Source organism: Leptonychotes weddellii, chromosome 13, assembly GCF_054177405.1.
Source record: "Leptonychotes weddellii isolate Sample4059 chromosome 13, ASM5417740v2, whole genome shotgun sequence".
NCBI lineage: Eukaryota > Metazoa > Chordata > Mammalia > Carnivora > Phocidae > Leptonychotes > Leptonychotes weddellii.
In genome coordinates, this window is record NC_138381.1 from 9,369,175 (window position 1) to 9,387,179 (window position 18,005).

The 18,005-nt window shown below is 35.8% G+C and overlaps 1 long non-coding RNA gene and 1 pseudogene across 1 annotated transcript in view; both read right to left on the minus strand.

Moving 5' to 3' along the window:
* The window catches only part of LOC145716729 (uncharacterized), a 432,159-nt gene that overhangs the window by 185,287 nt on the left and 228,867 nt on the right, over nt 1–18,005 (minus strand). The window lies entirely within an intron of this gene.
* Nucleotides 5,319–6,523, minus strand: LOC102727856 (glyceraldehyde-3-phosphate dehydrogenase pseudogene; annotated as a pseudogene).

The window sequence follows — 18,005 nt, forward strand, 5'->3', positions numbered from 1 at the left end:
TCATGATCCCAGGGTCCTGGGATCGAGTCCCACATCGGGCTCCCTGCTCAGCAGGAAGCCTGCTTCTCCCTCTCCCACTCCCCCTGCTTGTGTTCCTGCTCTCGCTGTGTCTCTCTCTGTCAAATAAATAAATAAAATCTTTAAAAAAAAAAAAAAGACAACACTGTTAAAATACAGATTTCCTGAAAATTGAGCTACAGGTTGAACGAAGCCCATTTGAATTCATGGCAGGCATTTTATTTATAAATGCACGGATTATATAATTTATATGTTATACAAAATAAACTAGACTAACCGAAATAATTTTGAAAAAGTGGAACAAAGAGAAATTACACTAACAAATTTCTATATTTACCTTAATTCTACAGTAATTATGAGAATGTGGTCTTGTTGAGATAAAGGACATGCAGATTTTCTAAAAAATATCGTGTGAGAGTGGCAAACATTTCTGTATAGTACGAGAGTAACTATTTTTTTTTTTGCAGCCACATAGAATTTCCTTTACATATTCCTTTGTTATTTTTGTTGTTTGTTTTGTTTAATAATCTTTAAAAGTGAAAAAAAAAACATTGTTAACCTGTGAGTCATAAAAAACAGGTTGCAGACCAGATTTGATCATGTGTTTCTACACCTAATATAAAGAGTCCAGAAACAGGCTCAAGCATGTATGACCATTTGATTTGAGAAAGGTGTTAATGTAATTCATTAAGGAAAATATTTTTTTCTACAAATACTTCTTTATTCTCTAATGTAGAGTAAACTTCTTTCTTTTTTTTTTTTTAAAGATTTTATTTATTTATTTGAGACAGAGAGAATGAGAGACAGCATGAGAGGGAGGAGGGTCAGAGGGAGAAGCAGACTCCCTGCCGAGCAGGGAGCCCGATGCGGGACTCGATCCTGGGACTCCAGGATCATGACCTGAGCCGAAGGCAGTCGCTTAACCAACTGAGCCACCCAGGCGCCCTAAACTTATTTCTACATTAAACTCTAGAATACTTCTAACAGTATCAGTGTTTTTGATTTTTATTTTTTCTTCAATGGACTATCTATTTTATTTCATTTAGAGCTTCACTACATGTTTTTTTAAATCACATAGGTGCATTTATGGTTATAATAAGATAGTAGCTTTCCTAGTTGCATGGAATTTATTTATTTTACAAATGTAAAGAACAAATAAAATAACATTTTTACTGATACTTTAAAATTCTATAATGTTTTGAAATTTGAGGAAAAAGTTGTATGATAGTACACATTTGTTATGATTATTATAATCCTGTTGAATTTTTATCTGCCATAAACTAATTACAGATTTGAGTAACATACATTGTTATTACCTATAGATCTTGTAGTTAAAGCTACTGAACATGTTATACAATATAAAACATTATATTTGTCCATTCAAAGGTGTGCTGCATATTTGAGGAGTAATAATAATATACTAATGAAGAAATAATATACTTATTAAGAAAAATAAAGGAAACAATTACAAATTTATTATTGAACTTGGTTTAAATCACAAATATCTCATCTTTCCATGACTTCAAAAAGGCAGACAAAATTTCTTTAAAAGCCCATGTAAAATTGTGATGGGACTATTTTGCATGGGACCCATTTGGACTTGGGAAATTCACTAACTTTTGCAATATTGTGATTTATTTTATATATATTTATTCTAAGATAACATTCTATCTCATGATTATTATAAATTTCCTTTATACTTATATGTGTCAAAGAGGATTTGTGAAAGACATATCACTTAGAGTATTTTTTTTTAAGATTTTTTAATTTATTTTGAGAAAGAGAGTTAGAGAGAGCATACACGTGCAAGCAGGGAGAGGGGCAGAGGCAGAGGGAGAGAGAGAATTTCAACCAGACTCCACGCTGAGCATGGAGCCCAACACAGGGCTCGATCTCAAGACCTTGAGATCATGACCTGAGCTGAGACCAGGAGTCGAAGGCTTAACTGACTGAGCCACCCAAGAGCCCCTAGAGGATTTTAATAAAATATCAAATACCTATAGCATGTTTTACAGATAGAACAATAATTGAATGAAAAACTGAGTTAATATTTTGCAATTTTAATAACAAGTCTTTTTAGACAACCATATTTAAATCCATATGACAACCTTGCCTTTCTTAAAATTTCCATTAATAAAAAATAAAGTTCATATTGATATGAAAATGTTTGTATCAATGCCTGGGCCTTGCCAAAAAATTGAAAAGAGAAATGACTGAAATATAATTAATTAGAATGAATCTCCAGTTTTCCCCAACCTTGACTCTAACAATGAATGAGAGGAAAACTGTATACTGGCAGGAAGGTGATAATAAGCTGATGGCTACTTAGGGACTACAAATGGGATCAGGGTTCATGAGAAATGAATAATAACTGATAACTAATTCCCACTGTAAGTAGCCCAGAAGTATTCCAAGTCAAGAAGTTATGCAAATACCAAAAAATAAATAAATAAATAAAGATCTTTACAAATGTTACTTATAATTACTAAACTTTCCCAAAGTGTTTTTTACTTACATTCACTTCTGCCATTATTCCCAAAATTTGGTTGACATATCTTTATAATGCTGGGTTGCTAGTTTACTTTTCTTTCCTATAATGTAAACATTTTAATTTAAAAAAAAGGGCCATGGAATCATAGTAAGGAAAATATCCTATAATTTAATGAAGTCTGTTGATAGGAATCAAGAGAAGGTGAGGGATAAGAAAACATCTCTGCCCAACTGTGCAGGGGTAAATCTACCCTTCCTGCAATATGTACCATGTGTGTGAACTTGTATAACAGATTTCTCTGTGTATTTTCTCATCTAGAAAATCAGAATGATAATTACATACAATTCATAGGTTTGTGTGAGAATTAAGAGTGTAAATGTATGAAAAAACTCTTAGTAGTGTCATCCCTGAGCAAATATCTCCTATTTTGGTTCAGTTATATATTACCATAAATAATATGTCGATTCATTTTGTTATTACTATTTTGCTTTTGAAATTGAACTATCATGTAAGGTCAAAATGATAGATGAAATAAGATCTAATAATATCATCACATTATTTCACTAAACCTCTTTAATAGATTTTCTATGGTCACGAAGGTTATGGTTTTCACTAAAACTGGGCTATTCCATTGTATTTATTACAAGAAATCCTAGTTGAAGCATTTAAAATAATCACAGGAAACTTGTAATGGGTGCTTCAGACAGAAGGGTGCTCAGGGAGATCTGTTCCCAGGCTATATGTTAAATATTTATGATATCAAGGTCAATACTTCGTCAAAAGAAGTTTGGGAGAAAATAATATAAGAAAAAATATTCTGGAAAATTATCTGTGGGATAATATCACCTGGAGATTTCCTAGGGTAAATGATCTTTTCCCACACCGTTTTTTGTTGTTGTTGTTGTTTTTTCAATACTGTTTCTATGTTTCTGGGGTAAATGGAAATTATATGTTGACACCAGTAATTAACATCATAATGATATTGCCGGAAAGAAACCAAATGTAGAAAAGCAATCTTGATAAGAAAAAATTGATGCTTGGAAACATGGCTGACAAGATACAGAATTGTATGCAAAATAATAGTTATAAAGAATTTACTAACACATAATGTATGGGGAAAGATTATGTAAATCCTATCATATTCCCTGTTTCCCTCTAAAAATATTCAATATCTTATTTGATGATATCAATTGATAAATTAGTCCTGATTCAAATAAAAATGAGTTTAACTTTGGAAAGATAGGTACTTCTATATTAAAATGTAAGAAAATGTACTTGACAAAATAAAAATGTTGAACAGCAGTATCAGTCAAGTGGTGGTTAACATGGATTTATCTCTCACATTTTGATTCTGCATATTTTCTATTGATTTATTTAGTATTCATGCAGAGACCTTGAAAAATGATTCATTTTTGCTGATGGATGTAGGGGGTGGAACTGCATCATTGCACAGAAAATGCATTAACTGATACGATAACACAGTCATAAATGTAATAGGAGTCATTACTACCAAGAACTAGCACTATGATGCCTATAAACTTTTGCCCTGATTTTTAAAATGTATATTAAATAGAAATTTCACCAAGATTTTAAGCCTATGGGGATTTACCTTATAGTCAGTAAATAAACTGAAATTAATCATCTCAAAGGCAAAGAGTTATTTTTGTTCTACAAGATATACTTTTTACTTATTTATTTTTTGTATGATTAAGGTGTGAAATAAAACAAGGTATATGTAAAAATAAACAAGATGTGTGTATAGAAAAATACATACATCTATTAACTACTTATAGACAAACACTCATACAATATTTAGTTTGGCCTGCAATTATTAATGTTCCACTGGAAAACTCTGACCTACATTAAGAACCTATGATCAACTACATTAGTCAGGATTCTCCAGGATTCTTCCTTTCTTGAGGAAGAGAGAGAGAGAGATTTATTATGAGAAATTGTCTCCTCATAATAAATGACCAGGAGAGTCAATGACATAAATCCCATTTGAAGGACTGAAGAAAATGAGAGGCAATATCCCAGATCAATCAGTGAGGCAAGAAAAAAGAGGTGGATTTCTCCTTCCTTAATATTTTGTTATAGTTGGGCCTTCAAAAGATTAGTTGAGGCCCACCCATATCGGGATGGCATTCTACATTACTAAGTCCACTGATTCAAATCCTAATCTCATCCAGAAAACATTCTCATAGACACACTCAGAAATAATGTTTAATCTGGGCACCCCAAAGCAGGTCTCCTTGACACATAAAATTAACTGTCACACCAGATATGCTGATCACTAGAACAATCAAGAATGCATAGATTCTCTCACTTTTTGACCTCACATCTTGGCTTATACATAACTTTGTCCATAAAGATTTTCCTGTTTCCTTGAAATTTTATTATTTATTCATCAGTACTACATTATTCCATAGGCTTTTTGAGATGTTATCTTGATTTTACTCTATGATAAAAATGAAGATAGCTCACATTTACCAAGAGGTTACTTTGTACACATCATCATTCAATAATCTTACAGTAAAACATGCTACAAAAGGATAACTTGGATTTCTATTCAGATTTAATATTTACTGTTACATATTCAAGGGATTCCAATTTTCACATAATATTAGGGTCTGTAAATTCTACTTGATAAAATCTTTATACTCTTCTATTGTGTGCTAATGTTACCAGACTCCAAAAGAAAATAAGTATCATTTCAAACAAGCAATTTAGCAATTTTCACCAATTCTTGATTAAGTCAAAATATCTTTTTATTTATTTGTTTTTTATTTTTATTTTTTTTTCAGCTGGGTACAGTATACTTTATTGAAGGTACATGACAAGGTAGGGCTCCTCAAGCCCCTCCTCTTCTTCAGGGGGTCTGGGATGAAAACTGTGTAGAGGTCAGGAGATTCTCAGCATGTTGGGGGATGAGTTGGGGTGAGGACTCCCTAGCAACTGAGGGCCTCTCTCTTCCTCTTGCTCTAGCTAGGGCTGGTGGTCCAGAGGCTCTTACTCCTTGGAGGTCATGTGGACCGTAAGGTCAACCACCTGGTTGCTCTAGCCAAATTCATTGTCATACCAGGATATGAACTTGACCCAATGGTCATTGAGTGCAATGCCAGCCCCAGCACGGAAGGTGGAAGAATGGGTGTCACTGTTGAAGTAGCAGGAGACAACCTGGTCATCAGTGTAGCCCATCATGCCCTTGAGGGGACCTTCCAATGCCTGTTTCATCACCTTCTTAATATCATCATATTTGGCAGCTTTCTCTAGGCAGCAGTTCAGATCCACAACTGACACAGTGGGGGGTGGGAACATGGAAGGCCATGCCAGTGAGCTTCCCATTCAGCTCAGGGATAATCTTGCCTACAACGTTGGCAGCACCAGTAGAAGCAGGGATGATGTTCTGGACAGCCCCTCAGCCATCACACCACAGCTTCCCAGTGGGGGTGTCCACGGTCTTCTGGGTGGTAGTGATATCGTGGACTGTGGTCCTCAGTCCCTCCACCATGCCAAAGTTGTCACGGATGACCTTAGCCAGAGGGCCCAAGCAGTTGGTGGTGCAGGAGGCATTGCTGGTAATCTTGAGGGAATTGTCATACTTCTCATGATTCACACCCATCACAAACATGGGGGCATCAGCAGAAGCGGCAGAGATGATGACCCTCATGGCCCCACCCTTCAAGTGAGCCCCAGCCTTCTTCATGATGTTGAAGACCCCAGTGGACTCCACAAGATACTCAGCACGAGCATCACCCCATTTGATGCTGGCAATATCTTGCTCCTGGAAGATGGAGATGGGCTTTCCATTGATGACAAGTTTCTCATTCTCACTCTTGACTGTGCTGTTGAATTTGTTGTGGGTGGAATCATATTGAAACACGTAGACCATGCAGTTGAGGTAAATGAAGGGGTCCTTGATGGCGACAATATCCACTTTGCCAGAGTTAAAAGCAGCCCTGGTGAGCAGGTGCCCAATATGGCCAAATCCATTTACTCTGACCTTCACCATTGTGTCTCTGCAATGCGCTGTACCAGAAGATGCAGCTGTCTGTGAAACTGGGAGAAGCAGAGAGCCAAAGATCTTTTTAAAAAGCCTTTGAATGCAAGCCTCTAGTCATCTGGATGACTATTTAATTAAAAAATTTATATCATGAGTCTCTAGGCAATTCAGAGAAGGTATCTATCAAAGCACATTAAGATATTATATTGCCATCTTCTGGCTTTAATGTTTCTTGTTGAGAAAACTATCTTTCTAAATGTCTTGACTTTGTAACTGTTTTCTTTTCCTCTGGTGGCTTTTTAGGCTTTAAAGTTTTGCCTTCAATGTTTGCCCTGTTAATAAAATGTATCTGGTTGTACATTCAGTCTATTTTAATTTAAAAATTTTGTGCCTTCTGGATCTGTGGAATCATGTCTTCTTTGATTCTAAAAATTGTTGCCCATTTCTTTCTCCCATACTGTCTCTCTTCAGTTCTTTCTAATCTCTTTCTCCTTAAATTCGTTTTTAAATTTTCACATTAGACTTTTGTTGCTTGCCTACCTTTTGATTCTGGGAGTTTCCTTTATGGGAGTTATATCTGTAAGAAGTGTCTCAAGATCAGTTCCTCAACTGCAGCCTCAGGGCTGGTCTTTAGATTTTTGCCCCATGATAATTCTCCAAATCGATTGCTTTCTAATAGCCATGGATTTTTCTTTCACCTACTATTTGTTTACACTTCTCTTGTGTGTGTGTATCTGTGTGTGTATGGAGTAGGAAGCAGTTCCTTTCACGATTTCTCTTTCATTTCTTTGAATTTCAAAAATCACAGAAAATAATCTTTAATGTAATTTATCCACCAGTAGATGGGGGAACAGGAGAATATTTTAGATTTCTAAGTTTTCCATTCTCTCGGAATCAGTATGCCGCTACAAAATTCTGCCTTTGTTGTGGTTGTGATTGTGCTTTTCAAGTGTTTTGAACCCCAGTAAAAAGCATAGATCCTGATACATGTAAGGCTTTAATACATTATTTGAGCTGAATAAATAAATGAATGAGTGAGTAAGGGAGCACATCTCTTTCTATTAATACTGTCATATACATACTTTATGGAGGTTTTTGCTTACACAGAAAAGAATTTATTAATTTTATATGAAATGTTAAATATACAGGCAACAACATCTGGTAGTTTTACATGTTTACTGGTGATAATTAATATTTCCCTTGATACACCAATTTTACAATCCACCAAAAATATTCTAATTGTTGGCCTTTTAAATAAATAATGTGGATGGCATTGCATATTGAAAATTCCATCTTTATCTAAGTCTACACTTAATTCAAATGAAACAAGACTGAAAGCTGACAGAGAACACCGAAGTGCTATTTCATGTCTCTGAAACTTATTTTTTTTTAATGTTGGTTGCCACAGAGGCTTAAAATATCTCTTTGTGAGAAATATCGCAGACTTCTCCTATAGCTGTTCACAGTAAATAATTTTTGAATATTTTAGGTTGTTGAGCATTATTGGACTTATTTCAGGGCAAATTCATTTGCACCAATATTTTCTGATCATTTTTTATTAAAATGAGATCTGGCTTTTATCTATTACTAGGGGATATCAGTGTTACTGTCAGTGTGTCTCCATGTATTTCAGAGAAAGTTTCTTATTAAGGAGCCATATTCCTTTATTTGTACCCACTAAGGTATCCGAACATAGATGGCCACCTGATGTGACACAATAAATTTATTTAAGTCAAACTAGAGAAAACTCTTTCAGTTGAGAAAAAACAAAAATATTTCCCTCATACTCCTTTAAAACAGCAGCAAAAAAGGAGATGAATTTAATTTGTACTTTTTTTGTGGAGTTCATTTCCAAATACTCATTCCTTACTTATATATTGAGGTTATTTTTATTTGCTTTCTTGTTTCATTTAATGGAAAAATATATAAACACTTTAGTATAATGAAATTTGCAATTTTTCTTCCAGCAGATATTTCCCATGTCCTCTTTAGATAATGCTTATAAGTGAGTTCTGCTTGGTATGAATCAGATGGTGTATGTATATTGGTATATGATCCACCATGTGCAATCACAAAACTTTAATTTGGAAATGGATTAGTAGTTATCTCATTTAATCTTCCATTATTTAAAATGTTTGCTCCTTGGGGCGCCTGGGTGGCTCAGTTGGTTAAGCGACTGCCTTCGACTCAGGTCATGATCCTGGAGTCCCGGGATCGAGTCCCGCATCTGGCTCCCTGCTCAGCTGGGGGTCTGCTTCTCCCTCTGCCCTCTTCCCTCTCGTGCTCGCTGTCTCTCATTCTCTCTCTCAGATAAATAAATAAAAAATTTAAAAAAAAAAAAAGAAATTCCATTTTCATTGTTTTGGCCTATGTGTAAACTACATGCAGCTCTTAATCAGTGAGCACATACTGGAAGTACATTAGGGTGGCCGAATCCTCTAGTTTTTAATTAGAGAAATTAGATACCCTTAAAAACAAGCCCACTACTGCTTACCTGGGAGTATTCCCTCTCCACTCTGAAATGTCTGGACTTTAAAGTTATACAATTTGAGTGAACTGAGGAGAAATGTATGTTGGGTGAAACAGAATTCTTATTATGGTAGGTGGCTTTCCATGTCTGGGAATAGTAGACATATTAGTATTGTTTTTCCTTAAAAATATTTCCAGGCATTTCAGCTGACTGGCTCAGTCAGTAGAGCACACAGCTCTTGATCTCAGGGTTGTGAGTTCAAGCTCTAGGTTGGGCATGGAGCCTACTTAAAAAAAAATAAAAAAATAAGAATAAAAAATATTTCCAGGCAATCCTTTTAATAATAGTGAAAGAAAATATTCACAACCATTCAAACTTACTTTTATGTTCACATGTAATAACTGAACCCTGATGCAGTATTGAATTACTTCTTTAAAACTTCATATTAGAAAATTATCTACCACAGCATATGTATTTCCTAAGATACATTTGTTGATGCTAAATGGGAAGAGAGCATTGCTGAAGTATCAAATATTTTTTAACTCTAATATTAACCATGGAATTCACTAGGGTTGCAAAGGAGAGTGCTATGAGATATCTACCTGGTGATTCATTTAGGAAAACAAGGCAATGGAATGTCTCCACATGTTACTTAATGCAGAACTATGGGCTTCTGCAGTTTGTCTCAAGATAATATCATAAATACCACTCACTCCCTGGTGTAGAAAAGTTTTTAAAAAGTTAGACTTCATTGGATCTGAAGTAATGGAGTTTTCCACAGGATAGAAAAAGCACTGGTGCATGTAGAAGGGAAAGCCACCCAACAAATCCTTGTTCCCCACAACATTATCAGGATCAGGGTTTAATCAGAATTCTGCATTAAATGATGACCCAGGGGTAGAAATAATTGTTTTTACATGTGATGAGGATATTTAATTACCAAATACTATTAATCTAGACATTTATTCTCAAATTTGACCAGTAAATTTAAAATTTTACCAAATATTAGAGAACAATAAAGGATAAATTTAGGAAATAAATCTACAAATCCTAACCATGCATATGAAAAAAAAAATAGTTGACACAGAAAACAGAAGGGATATTTTAAGTATAATCTCATCTGACATTTGTGAACATGCCTAATTGGAGAAGAGTAGCCGGCTGTGAAAAACCAATACTTATATTGTTGTATTGTTGGAAATTAAAAATAAAAATAATTAATAAAAATGAGAAAAAAAGCAAAAAAGAAAAAAAATCATCACTGTAATGTCTGGAGGAAGCTTTTTTTTTTTTTTTTTTTTTTTACCTGAGGGCTATTTCAGCTTCTAATTTAGAATAAATTTCATTATTTTTCCAATGAAATTTTTATGCACTGCAATTGCTAGGCTAGTAGTGCAGAGCCACAAGCTTGGGAAACACGTATTTTGCCAAGAAGGTAACTGGGTATGATTATCTGAAGCACAACACCTCGCCTGACTTGCAGGAACCACGTTGGTTGACTTTGGGAGAGATAGAAGCATAAAAGAGTGGCGAGTTCAAACCAGGCATAGCAGCCTGGAGGTCAGCATTACTTATTGATCATAACTGAGATTTTCATAGTTGATTTCTCCTTAGAGAAGGTGGCCTGGTTTTATATTGTAGCATGCATATTAAGAAGAGAACCATCTGAACAGCTACTGCCTAATTATTTGTCTGTGGTGTAAGTGCTTTAATTTTTCACATATAGCCAGCCATGAGGGTAGAGAAGGCCACAGGTGAGCCCATGAAGGGTGGAGCTGAGCGAGGCACAGCTGGCAGTGAAGTCATATCTAACTGTGAAATAAACAACTATCCTGCTGATGTTGAAAAATAAATTTTGAATTTACTCTACAAGTAATAGGTACTTGTAGGGCTTTTTATTGTTTGATGCCCAGCAAGGTGAACCCTCCCCCACCAACGAATATTCTAGAGCAGGGCTGTCCAAGAGACCTTTGTGTGACGACAGGCCTGCATAGTCCATAGGACTGCGTATAGTAGCCAGGAGCCCCATGTGGCTTATGAGCTCTTGACGTAAGAGAGTAAACCCTAAAAGTTCTCAAATTAAAAATTAAAAAAAAAAAATTGTAACTGGTATGGTGACAGTTGGAAAGTAGACTTATTGTTGTGATCACTTCATAATATATACAAAATACTGAATTATACCTGAGACTAAGATAATGTCCCATGTTAATTATACCTCAATTTACAAAAGAAAGAAATATGGCTATTGCAATGGAGGGACTGACTTTATAATAGTTTTTCGTTTTATGTTAACTGAAACTAACTCTAAATAGCCCCATGGAGCTCCAAGATACACCTGAGCTACGAGAAGCTGGGAGAGGCAAGGAAGGGTTCTCCCCTTTGAGGGAAATGTGGCGCTACCAGCACCTGGATTTTGGATTTCTGGTTTCTAGAACCAGAAATAGCTGTTGTTTTAACCATCAGTTTGGAGTAATTTGTTATGACGGCCCTTGGAAATTAACACAGATGGCTTCACTGAGGAATTTGAAACAAGAGCAAGTGGCAAAAAGGCCAGAAACAAGGAAGCACCCATTCACGAGCGGTCCAGCAGCACCAGGTACCACCCTGGGTCTGAGTGGTGGGAGCAACATTACTCTCACCAGACCGACCATGAAATACGATGTCACTGCCTTTCTGGGCCCTTGTCTCCATGGCCACCATCCTCACCCTGCGCCTGTTTCTTCAACCTTCCCTTTAATTGTGTGTCACCCAATATAATCTATTATCTGGTTTGGGTTAACTGCAATCTATTTCAGTCATCTACAGCTAAGAACTGAGGAACTCAGTGGTTTTGAAAAAGTTTCCAAAATAATACTTCTTGAGTAAAATAGTATTTACTTTTATATAAAATATATAATATATATTTATATGTAATTAATGTATATAATTATTATATATATGTGTTCACATTTTATCTCTCAAAACTTGAGGCCGTACAAATAATGTGTGCCTCAAAAGTATGATACCGTTCTCAAAATAAAACACATAATGAGTTTTCCTGCTGTTTAGGGAAAACAGAAGTGAGAGCCTTTCCTCACATTGAGAATTATGTTTGCCATCTCAAAGCCATGGGTGAGTGGTAAAAGCAGCCACAATAGAAATGTAAATTGAGCTGAAATATTTCCTTTGGCAGCAGCTCACTATTAAAATAAACACAGTAATCCGTAGAAATGTCATATATATTAAGATTTTTATTTAACAATAGCTATGATTTTAAAAGATTATTGCATTAGAGAGAAAAATCATGCTTCACACTTTTAAAATTTAGCATTCCAGTAATCTGTAAGAAGTATTTCACATTATTATGAATAATTCATATATTTTAAATGTATTTTTGTCTTAGCTAGAATTCAGAAACTGACAGTGCTAGGTGCACATTTTCATTATTTTCCTATTCTAATATTTTAAAAACCACTTTAATTTAAATGATCTGATCAACTAAATTACCCCAAAATATCCAAGAAAGTTATGTACATGATCCAGTTCATAGAATACAAATGAATATATAGACATGTTTTTATTTATTGTACTATTTCTGCTTTATTATTTATTTTTTTTTAGTATAGAATTTTCTTTACTCTCGGGGCGCCTGGGTGGCTCAGTCGTTAAGCGTCTGCCTTCGGCTCAGGTCATGATCTCAGGGTCCTGGGATCGAGCCCCACATCGGGCTCCCTGTTCGGCGGGAAGCCTGCTTCTCCCTCCCACTCCCCCTGCTTGTGTTCCCTCTCTCGCTGTCTCTCTCTCTCTGTCAAATAAATAAATAAAATCTTTAAAAAAAAAAAAAAGAACTTTCTTTACTCTCTATATAATTATAGCTCTGGTAATATATTAAAAGTTTTTTTTTTAATGCTATCTTTTCATTCTCAAAATTAAGAAACTGAGACTAGGATGTCCCTCTATCCTTTTGTTTCTTGCATGGTACATGGTTTATGTTCTCTATAGTTCTACAATTATTCTGCATCTACATTCACCTATGCAGTGATCTATAATGAGCCTTGATCTGAAATGATGGGGAATGTTTAGTATTTGATAACTATAGGATATGGATCTCTTTTTCTTTCTTTCTTTTTTTCTTACGCATGTGATTTTGTCATGGTGAAATGGTTTCACTTTTATTCTAGTGTGGTCACAGGATGATGTTCTCTGATGTTAGTGATTCATGAAATTATCTGTTTTCCACACTAAACAACTTGGTCCAGCTGCGTGCCATGCAGCCACAAGCTGGGAGCTCCCAGGGTTACTTTCTTTTTCTTTCTCTTTCCTTATCTTCCATTAGCTACATCCTTGGCAAGGTGGGGGATCCCCTATATGATGGTTTCCATGTAAATGTCCATCTCTGTGTGTTTTTTTTAAACTCATTGTTATTTAGATAATATCGCCATGAAATGTATACAGCCAACTGCTACAATCATGGTCATTCTCTATTTCTGGGTTGAGATAGTCACACTCTAACACACAATACCATGCAATATGAACATGAGGTGGTATACTTCTTAGGCACATGTTCTAGATATCTGGGAGGGATGGTGGGTGGAGAAGCACTCTTTGGATATGTAGCCATACATTTTATTTATGTATTTATTTATTTGCTTATTCACACATTGCTTTTTTTTTTATAAGGTATTAGTTTTGAATTGTGTTAACTTTGGATAATTTCTGATAGTATCAGTAGTTTCTATTAAGCCATTCGGGTCATGGCACCTCTGGGCATATCTCACTTCAATTAGGATGCCCCACAAGAGTAAAGACAATTTTAGTAGCAGAAAACTGTGCTGTTCCAGCCCTGCCAATTACTTGAGAAAAGAGATCCACATCATCTCTCTGCCTTCATACTTCTGTCCCCCACTAGATAAAAAATACCAAGAACACTCTGCAGGGGAACTGGCAATGGACATGGCAATGCCATCCTTTTAGTGATGTAGGGAAGCTATAGCTAGACTCATCCTCCATCTGCTTGTTACAGGATAATAATGATTCTGCTAATGCATTAAAACAAAAACAAAGGAAAGGCAGATAGGGCATTCAATATAAAGAAAGAAAATAAGATTTACAGTGCAATTACACATTCAGGTAACTTAGTTCATTTACACTTATTTAAGAAGGATAATTCTTCTGGGGGCCTGGGTGACTTAGTCGGTTAAGCATCAGACTCTTGATTTCGGTTCAGACTCTTGATTTCGGTTCAGGTCATGATCTCGGGGTCCTGAGATCGAGCCCTAAGTTGAGCCCCGCCTTGGGCTCTAGGCTCGGTGGGGAGTCTGCTTGAGATTCTGTCTCTTCCTCTCCCTTTGCTCCTCCCCACCACTCTCTCCACCCCTCTCTTTAAAATAAATTAATTTTTAAAGAAAAAAGGATTATTCTTCTAACTGCACCTTTAGATTTCTGTTAACAGTTTATCACTCAGTTGTACTAAAGACCTAAGTTTGAGATATTTTCCTAAAAACTGGACAGATTATTTATAAATAATATAAGAGAACAAAGTCATTTCAACTGAGGACAGAAAGTACGTGAAAGCATGGACTCCCGATAGAACAAAATAAACAGGATAGATGCTGAAGCTTACAAAGTCAGAGGTGTTGGAATTGGAGCTGAGAATGAAAAAAAAAAAATTAAGCTACACTATTAAAGAAAAAGGAAAATCATGGTGCTAATTCTGTATTTAACAAACATTGTTATTGTTACATTCTGGAGAGGGCTAAGTATAATCATTGTGTTTCTGTCTAACTTTAAGAGGACTTAAAATGTTTAAGAGAATCTAGTATTTGCAACATATAAGGAACTGGAATTGCAAAAAGCTTAGTTTATTAAGTGTGCAATCAGTGTTAAATGCTTTGGAAAATAGAATTGGTCATAGACATACATTTTGCATTTGTTAGATTATATAGTATTACTTAACTATTAAGAGGTTATGTCTAAATAGTAATAACTAACATTAGGCAAATTACGTTTTTTAAGATTTATTTATTTATTGAGAGAAAGGGAGAGTGTGTGTGTGGGGGAAGGGCAGAGGAGAGAACCTTTCACGCAGACTCCCTGCTGAGCGAGGAGCTGGACCACTGGATTCCACAAACCATGAGATCATGACATGAGCTGAAACTGAGTGGACCGCTTAACTGACTGAGCCACCCAGGCGCCCCAAGGCAAATTATTTTTTAAGAAGGAAATATTTCTGTCTATTCGTTAAACTTTTTCAGAAGACGTATTTTTCCCATTAAAGCTTCTGATTCTGGACCCTGATTGAAGTTCCACTTATTATAGCACTCCTTTTACTTTGTATTGCCATACAAGAATATTCTTGCAGGTACAGGGTGGTAAGATTTCAGGCCATCTGAAACTCTTGCTTGTCTCCATCATTCTTTGACACTCTATTACCATAAACTCCAGCCCCTACAGTGGGCTATTCCTTTACCATGTTTAGGTAAAGGAATTTTTCCTCAAAAGGAAAAAAAGGAAAAAGGGGAATTGTCTGAAAAGTACTTTTGAAATTACTCTTTCAAATAATAATATTTTTGAAAATCAAAACTTTTTTCTTTAAAAAAGAGAAGAAAGTCATTGGGTAATTACCAAGTGGGGGGAATTTAGGAGTTTCTAAATGCTAGAAAGGGGAAATTCATAATGCTAAGCTAATTAAGCATTGAAAAATAGCACTTGGGATAAGACAGAATTAGTCCTGTGTCTACACAGTTGGTTAAAACGAGTCCCTTTGTTCACTAGGTAGGAAAGTGTCTTAATTAAGTGCAGTAAGAGTTTGATACCCTGAGGTAACCTAAAGTCCATGGTCTTTATCAGCTTCAGTTTATTAGAACCTGTTGTGCAGAAACATGATGTCAGTTTTTATATCTCTTGGGCAAGAGCTGTTGTAACTGGAAATGTTTATTTTATAATCCCCAGCCTTTGAAAACCAGTAAAAGAAAAATAAAGCTATGTTTCATCAGTTACATGGCTCCTTTATATATTAATTTCACAAAGGAAAAAATAACTGAGCTCTGATTTAGACTCAGAAAAATGCTATGTACTTAGAGTGAGAAAAAAATTAGCTGATTGGAAGCATATGGATACTCATGATGATGATGATGATGATGATGGTGATGATGATGTTTCTTGGCATGTGCTGAGTGATAACACTATGCTGAGATCTCTGCATATGACTCATATTTTGTCCTTGGAACAACCTTGTGAATTGAGTGCTGTTATTGCCATTTTGTGGATCATTAAACAAAGCATAGCAATGTTGGGTGGCTCCCCTCAGTGTGTACAGGTGGTGAATGGCAGACTATTCATTAAATCTAAGTGTATCAAAACAAGAGGACAGAACCTGTATCCAGGGCCAGCTTACTAAGAAAAAGAAAAATCATCCAAGCTCTCATAATTCTAATGATCCATAGTTTATATGTATGTAACAGAAGTACTGAGAATATATTTTAAGCTATATTAAAGTATAATATCTATGCTAGCTCCAATATTATCACTTTTAACTGAGTATATTTTCTTTAAACTATGTATAGTAAGTATTTGTTTCATAAGCAAATCATTCCTAGGAATGCTATCTTTGGATAATAAATAAAGTTAAAATAATTTAAAAAATAGAGACTTAGTTTCTTTACTTAAGGTAATATTCCTTCAAGTAGAAAATCAGTAGTATTAAACTGAGATCTGAAACTTCTACTGACAAAGAGTAAAAAAAGTAATTTCTTTTTTTTTAAAGATTTTTATTTATTTATTTGACAGAGAGAGACACAGTGAGAGAGGGAACACAAGCAGGGGGAGTGGGAGAGGGAGAAGCAGGCTTCCCGCGGGACAGGGAGCCCGATGCGGGGCTCGATCCCAGGACCCTGGGACCATGACCTGAGTCAAAGGCAGACGCTTAACGACTGAGCCACCCAGGCGCCCCAAGAAAGTAACTTCTTAAGAAAAAAAAAATCCCCCATAATTTTTTTTTTCCGTTATCTGGACTATGTAAGTCAGGTCACTCTGAATTACATGTGTAAGAGAAATTCATACTAAAATATCTATTTCAGAATGATCTTGTATCTTTAATACAATAATTTAAAATTCATCTGTGGTAATTTAAGAAGTGAACTACTTTTCTATTTCATGTACAGTTATTAAGTAAAAATGATCTTCTTAAAAAGAGCAAATTCAGCCTCGTTCTGAGAGTCATCAACATTGAAGAATTTATAGGAAAATAGTTAATGTTAGTTTGCTATCCTGCTTGTGGCTGTGTGTTCTGTGGTTTCCGAATTGAGATACAGAGCAGGCGTAGAGGAGGGCAATATTCTGCCCCTTCTGTCTTGGTAAAATAGACTATTAATACATATGCATACTCAGAAAAATAATATTAAACAAATTTATCCAAAGGATATAAGGAATCTGGAAGAGACACAAATGACAGTGGGGCCCCGGTAGATGCAGTGGAAAAGTGAGGGGCTGAATCCCACAAGGAGGCATGTGTCTCCTGTTTCTGCATATTCGAGGCCCAAACCCAGCCAAGCTACAAAGGGAATCAGAAATGAGAGACAATCTGACAAAATCTGGTTAACTCCCTTCTGAAATAGGCAATTAAAGAAACAGAGAGGGCTTCAGAAAGGGTCTAAGTGAAATAAAAGTTGTGCCCTCAAGAGGATGGGTGTCATGAGCACGCTATGAAGGCACACACACGAGTTATGTTTTCCACAATGTCAGTTTTATTCAATCATAAAGCAAAGTTAATCACAATTATAAAGCAGGTTCAGGATTCCAAACTCAATGACAATTCACCATGTGATTAAAGTTGGCTTCTTAACAGGGCACACAAAGCAGGACAGAAGACAAACCACACAAGGAGCAGGATAACAGAAGGGTGCAGGACGTTAACGAACCCAACGCGGAGTCAGTCTGTGGGCGTGTGGTTGAGATAAGGCCTGGGTCCGGTCAGGGTCAGCTCTCAGCACTTACTGCTTCTGATGTTCAAGCAGTGAAGGATCTCAGTTCTGTTCGGAGATGGA